This window comes from Microcaecilia unicolor, chromosome 3 (genome assembly GCF_901765095.1).
Source record: "Microcaecilia unicolor chromosome 3, aMicUni1.1, whole genome shotgun sequence".
Lineage (NCBI taxonomy): Eukaryota > Metazoa > Chordata > Amphibia > Gymnophiona > Siphonopidae > Microcaecilia > Microcaecilia unicolor.
The window spans coordinates 10,288,124-10,294,385 of record NC_044033.1 but is presented as its reverse complement, the minus strand read 5'-3'; the positions used below and the strand labels follow the sequence as shown (position 1 = coordinate 10,294,385).

Below are 6,262 nucleotides of genomic sequence, written 5' to 3'. Positions count from 1 at the left end.
CAGCCAAGACCTGTCGCTTCTTTCTCTATAACATCAGCAAAATTCGCCCTTTCCTCTCTGAGCACACCACCCGAACTCTCATCCACTCTCTCATCACCTCTCACCTTGATTACTGCAACCTACTCCTCACTGGCCTCCCACTTAACCATCTATCCCCCCTTCAGTCCATTCAGAACTCTGCTGCGCATCTTATCTTCCACCTTGACCGATATGCTCATATCACCCCTCTCCTCGAGTCACTTCACTGGCTTCCGATCAGGTACCGCATACAATTCAAGCTTCTCCTTCTCACCTACAAATGCACTCAGTCTGCAGCCCCTCATTACCTCTCTACCCTCATCTCCCCTTACGCTCCTACCCGTAACCTCCGCTCACAGGACAAATCCTTCCTCTCAGTACCCTTCTTCACCACTGCGAACTCCAGGCTCCGCCCTTTCTGCCTCGCCTCACCCTATGCTTGGAATAAACTTCCTGAGCCCATACGCCAAGCCCCCTCCCTGCCCATCTTCAAATCCTTGCTCAAAGCCCACCTCTTCAATGTTGCTTTCGGCACCTAACCATTGTACCTCTATCCAGGAAATCTAGACTGCCCCAATTTGACTGTCTGCACACTTTGTCCTTTAGATTGTAAGCTCCTTTGAGCAGGGATTGTCCTTCTCTGTTAAATTGTATAGTGCTGCATAGCCCTAGTAGCGCTTTAGAAATGCTAACTAGTAGTAGGAGTGGCCTAGTGTTTAAAGCACCAGTCTTGCAAGCCAGAGGTGGCCGGTTCAAATCCCACTGCTGCTCCCTGTGCTCTTGGGCAAGTCACTTAACCCTCCATTGCCTCAGGTACAAACTTAGATTGTGAGACCTCCTGGGACAGAGAAATATCTAGAGTACCTGAATGTAACTCACCTTGAGCTACTACTGAAAAAGGTGGGAGCAAAATCTGAATAAATAAAGATTCTAAAGAATAACAAGATTCCATATAGAATTTCAAAGCATAGCAACATTCCATGTAGAACCCCAAAGGGTAACAAGATTCTTTTGGGTGGAGGAGTGGCCTAGTGGTTACAGCACCAGTCTTGCAATCCAGAGGTGACCGGTTCAAATCCCACTGCTGCTCCTTGTGATCTTGGGCAAGTCACTTAACCCTCCATTACCTCAGGTACAAACTTAGATTGTGAGCCCTCCTGGGACAGAGAAATATCCAGAGTCCCTGAATGTAACTCACCTTGAGCTACTACTGAAAAAGGTGGGAGCAAAATCTAAATAAATAAATAGGGTTTAGTACATATTCATTGTTTCCACACGCTAAAAATGCTTCTGCACCTTTGCATTCAAGACTATGGTAGATGTATGAGCAGAGAGATTTCATTAAAACCTTTTATTTTCCTTTTGCACCTTTGTAATTGGACCCCACAGCTTGTCGAGCCAAACACCAGCCAAATAATCCACATTTCCCGGACTATGCACTGAAGTTTTGCTGATGTAGCTGTTTCAAGGGACACATGTTAGAATCCTTCAAAGAACAAAACATAACATAATGTATTTCATATTCTGCAGATAACCTGATGGTTCTATGCAGATTACATCATAAGAAGCTGGACATAATCAGAAAAATACATTATCAGGATAAAACAAATAATGCAATCAAATCCATCTCACACATCATCACTCTCTGAAATTCAGAACATGTGTCTTAATTTGACTTCTAAAATGCCTGTAATCTATAGCAGATAATACAAGATTTAAAAACGTCCTTATCCAATTTTGCTGCCTGAAATGAAAACAAATGATCTAATAACTTAAGTCTCTTCTTGCTCTTTAAAGATGGAAAAGTAAACAAGTTAACTGTTCTTGTGACTCTAGTTGTCACTGAAAATACAAACAGGGGCATTTTCGAAAGAGAAGGGCGCCCATCTTCCGACACAAATCGGGAGATGGGCGTCCTTCTCTCAGGGTCGCCCAAATCGGCATAATGGAAAGCGATGTTGGGCGTCCACAACTGCAGTCCATTGCGGGGATGACCAAAGTTCACAGGGGCATGTCGGAAACGTAGCGAAGGCGGGACTGGGGCGTGCTTAAGAGATGGGCGACCTCGGTCGATAATGGAACGAGCATTTGGTCGACTTTACTTGGTCCATTTATTTTTCACGACCAAGCCTAAAAAAGGTGCCCAAACTGACCACATGACCACCTGAGGGAATTGGGGATGACCTCCCCTTATTCCCCAGTGGTCAGCAACCCTCTCCCACCCTAAAAAAAAGCTTTAAAAGTTTTTTTTGCCAGCCTCTATGCCAGCCTCAAATGTCATAGCCAGCTCCATGACAGCAGTATGCAGGCCCCTGGAACAGTTTTAGTGGGTGCAGTGAACTTCAGGCAGGCGGACCCAGGCCCATCCCCCTCCCTGTTACACTTGTGCTGGTAAAGGTGAGCCCTTTAAAACCCATGCGAAACCCATTGTACTCACATGTAAGTGCTCCCCTTCACCCATAAGAGCTATGGTAGTGGTGTACAGTTGTGGGGAGTGGGGTTGGGGGGGGGTTGGGGGGCTCAGCACCAAAGGTAAGGGAGCTATGCACATGGGAGCAATTTGTGAAGTCCACTGCAGTGCCCCCTAGGGTGCCCGGTTGGTGTCCTGGCATGTGAGGGGGGCCATTGCACTACGAATGTTGGCTCCTTCCCACAACCAAATGGCTTGGATTTGGTCATTTTTGAAATGGGCGTCCTCGTTGTCCATTATGGCCGAAAACCGGGGACGACTATTTCTAAGGTCGATCATCTCTAAGGTCGACCTAAATATTGACATTTTGGAGTCCCTGACTGAATTATCGAAACAAAAGATGGACGCCCATCTTGCTTCAATAATAGTGGTTTCCCCGCCCCTTCGCCGGGACGTCCTTAGAGATGGGCGCCCTTAGAGATAGTCGTCCCCGTTCGATTATGCCCATCCACGTGATTTAATAAGTATAGTGGAGCAAGATCAAAAATAACCTTACATAAGTAATGCCACACTGGGAAAAGACCAAAGGTCCATCGAGCCCAGCATCCTGTCCACAACAGTGGCCAATCCAGGCCAAGGGCACCTGGCAAGCTTCCCAAACGTACAAACATTCTATACATGTTATTCCTGGAATTGTGGATTGTTTCCAAGTCCATTTAGTAGTGGTTTATGGACTTGTCCCTTAGGAAACCGTCTAACCCCTTTTTAAACTCTGCTAAGCTAACCGCCTTCACCACATTCTCCGGCAACGAATTCCAGAGTTTAATTATGCGTTGGTTGAAGAAAACCTTTCTCCGATTTGTTTTAAATTTACTACACTGTAGTTTCATTGCATGCCCCCTAGTCCTAGTATTTTTGGAAAGCGTAAACAGACGCTTCACATCCACCTGTTCCACTCCACTCATTATTTTATATACCTCTATCATGTCTCCCCTCAGCCGTCTCTTGTCCAAGCTGAAAAGTCCTAGCCTCCTTAGTCTTTCTTCATAGGGAAGTCGTCCCATCCCCGCTATCATTTTAGTCGCCCTTCGCTGCACCTTTTCCAATTCTACTATATCTTTCTTGAGATGCGGCGACCAGAATTGAACACAATACTCAAGGTGCGGTCGCACCATGGAGCGATACAACGGCATTATAACATCCTCACACCTGTTTTCCATACCTTTCCTAATAATACCCAACATTCTATTCGCTTTCTTAGCCGCAGCAGCACACTGAGCAGAAGGTTTCAGTGTATTATCGACGACGACACCCAGATCCCTTTCTTGGTCCGTAACTCCTATATATTAAACAGAAAAATTCGAATAACACTCTTGCGTGAACGGAAAGCCGTGTTTTCTGCAGGCTTTGTGCTGGCAGTTTATAAAGATACATAAAGCAGAATGTTAGAAACGACCAACTCAGAATATGGATCTCCAAGTCTGTATGTCAGATATTTATGCCCATTTCTCATATGGACGTCCCGCTTGAAACGTTTAAACTATGAACGGGGCACAACGAAGGTCCTGGATGTCTTTGTGCATCAAAGAAATGTCAGATATCTGTGTGGAGCAGTAGTCTAATGGTTACAGCCTCCAGCTGAATACCAGAGCAGAGATCCAAGGGTTACAGTTTTAAGTCCCACTATGGCTGAGTGTAATATTCAAAATTATTTAAATGGCCAGGAGATGTTCTTGGCCATTTAAATCACCTGACCAGGATTTACTAGGCATTTTCAACAGCACTTAACCAGATAATACCACTGAAAATACACAGTTAGCACCCAAAGGACTAACTAGAATGTTAGGTATTAGGAAAGGAATGGAAAACAAAAATGAGGATGTTATAATGCCTTTGCATCGCTCCATGGTGCGACTGCACTTCGAATATTGTGTTCAATTCTGGTCACCGCATCTCAAAAAAGATATAGTGGAATTAGAAAAGGTGCAGAGGAGGGCGACGAAAATGATAAAAAGGATGGGACGACTTCCCTATGAGGAAAGGCTAAAGCGGCTAGGGCTCTTCAGCTTGGAGAAAAGGCGGCTGAGGGGAGATATGATAAGAGGTCTATAAAATAATGAGTGGAATGGAACGGGTAGATGTGAAGCGTCTGTTCACGCTTTCCAAAAATACTAGGACTAGGGGGCACACGATGAAGCTATAAAGTAGTAAATTTAAAACGAATCTGAGAAAAATTTTCTTCACTCAACATGTAAATAAACTCTGGAATTCATTGCCAGAAAATGGTGGTTAGCTTAGCAGGGTTTAAAAAGGTTTGGATGTTTTCCTAAAGGAAAAGTCCATAGACCATTATTAAAATGGACTTAGATAAAACCCACTGATTTCTAAGATAAGCAGCATAAAATGGGTGCACTCACTTTGGGCTCAGGCCACCCAAAATTCTTGCATTATTGTCTGGTGGGGATCCCCAAGCCCCACCAGCTACAGGGGTTCTATCAGCGGCAAGAACGGCTCCCTTTCCTACTTGCTTCAGCCAACAGCAGTGTCTGCAAGCTGCCATCATGCTGGTTTCCTGCCGCCACACATGCTCACTTTTTCATGCATGTGTGAAAACCAAGCATGCACAAAGAGGCGGGGGCAGTGGCAGCACATGGAACGTGCTGCCAGTTGGAGCAAGAAGGAGAGGGAGCTGTTTTTGCCGCCGAAGGACTCCTGCAGCTGGTGGGGCTTGGGGAACCCCACCAGCACAGGTATGTACTGTAAACATTTGACTTGGTAAGGGGGGGGGGGGTTGTGGAGACTACAGAACATGTGCCCACCCAGTTTGCCCAGTGACCCATCCAGTGTTTTCGATGAACTAGGGAGGGCCATGAATGGCTGCAATCGGAAAATGTGGACTGGACAAATCTCACTTGTCGTCCCCCTTCAACTCCACTGCTAATTCCAGGCTACATTCCTTTTCCCTCGTGGCACCTTATGCCTGGAATGGACTTCCTGAGCCTTTACGCCTAGCTCCATCTCTACCTTTTTTCAAATCTATGCTGAAAACCCACCTTTTGACCACTGCTTTTGGCTCCTAACCACTACTCAATTGCCCTCCCTTGTTCCTTCTCACCCAGTTCTTCCCTCGCCCTTAATTGTCTGGTCTATCTGTATTATTTTTAGATTGTAAGCTCTATTGAGCAGGGACTGTCTCTCTATGTCAGGTGTTCAGCGCTGCGTGCGTCTGGTAGCGCTATACAAATGTTAATAATAATAATAATAATAATGATTCATATTCTTCATTTGAAATCGATTATTGAAATTGCAAAATGGAAGAAACGAGAAGCAACGGAAGAGTCAACTCTGGACTCATTTACTAAAGCAGGATGTTCATTTTCCTGTGTTCTGACCAAATTCACTTTCAACGTATAATAAAGTCCATTTGATTTATCAACAAAACGTGCAGCCTTTTACTGAACCCTGGGGTGCGGGAGCCAGTGCAGGTAACACAGACCCTTTATAACCTACATTATCCCAAGCAAAGTTGGGTCCAATGTGGCTTTGATTTGCAAGACAGAATAATAGAATTCAGTTATATCATGGGAGCAGATAGATAACATACGTAACATAGTAGATGACGGCAGAAAAAGACCTGCACGGTCCATCTAGTCTGCCCACGATAAACTCATATGTGTATACCTTACCTTGATTTGTACCTGTCTTTTTCAGGGCACAGACCGTATAAGTCTGTCCAGCAGTATTTCCCGCCTCCCAATCACCAGTCCCGCCTCCCATCACCGGCTCCGGCACAGACCCCGTATAAGTCTGCCCTCCCCCATCCTAGCCTCTCAA

General features: G+C 45.3%; 1 long non-coding RNA gene across 1 annotated transcript; it reads right to left on the bottom strand.

Annotated features, from left to right (window-relative positions):
- Positions 1–298: 298 nt before the first annotated feature.
- On the bottom strand, positions 299–5,434 carry LOC115464210. The gene is made up of 3 exons (XR_003941245.1): positions 5,327–5,434; positions 1,213–1,216; positions 299–309 (listed from the first exon to the last, which is right to left on the bottom strand). It is a non-coding gene; the product is annotated as an uncharacterized LOC115464210 (long non-coding RNA).
- Between the last annotated feature and the right edge of the window lie 828 nt (positions 5,435–6,262).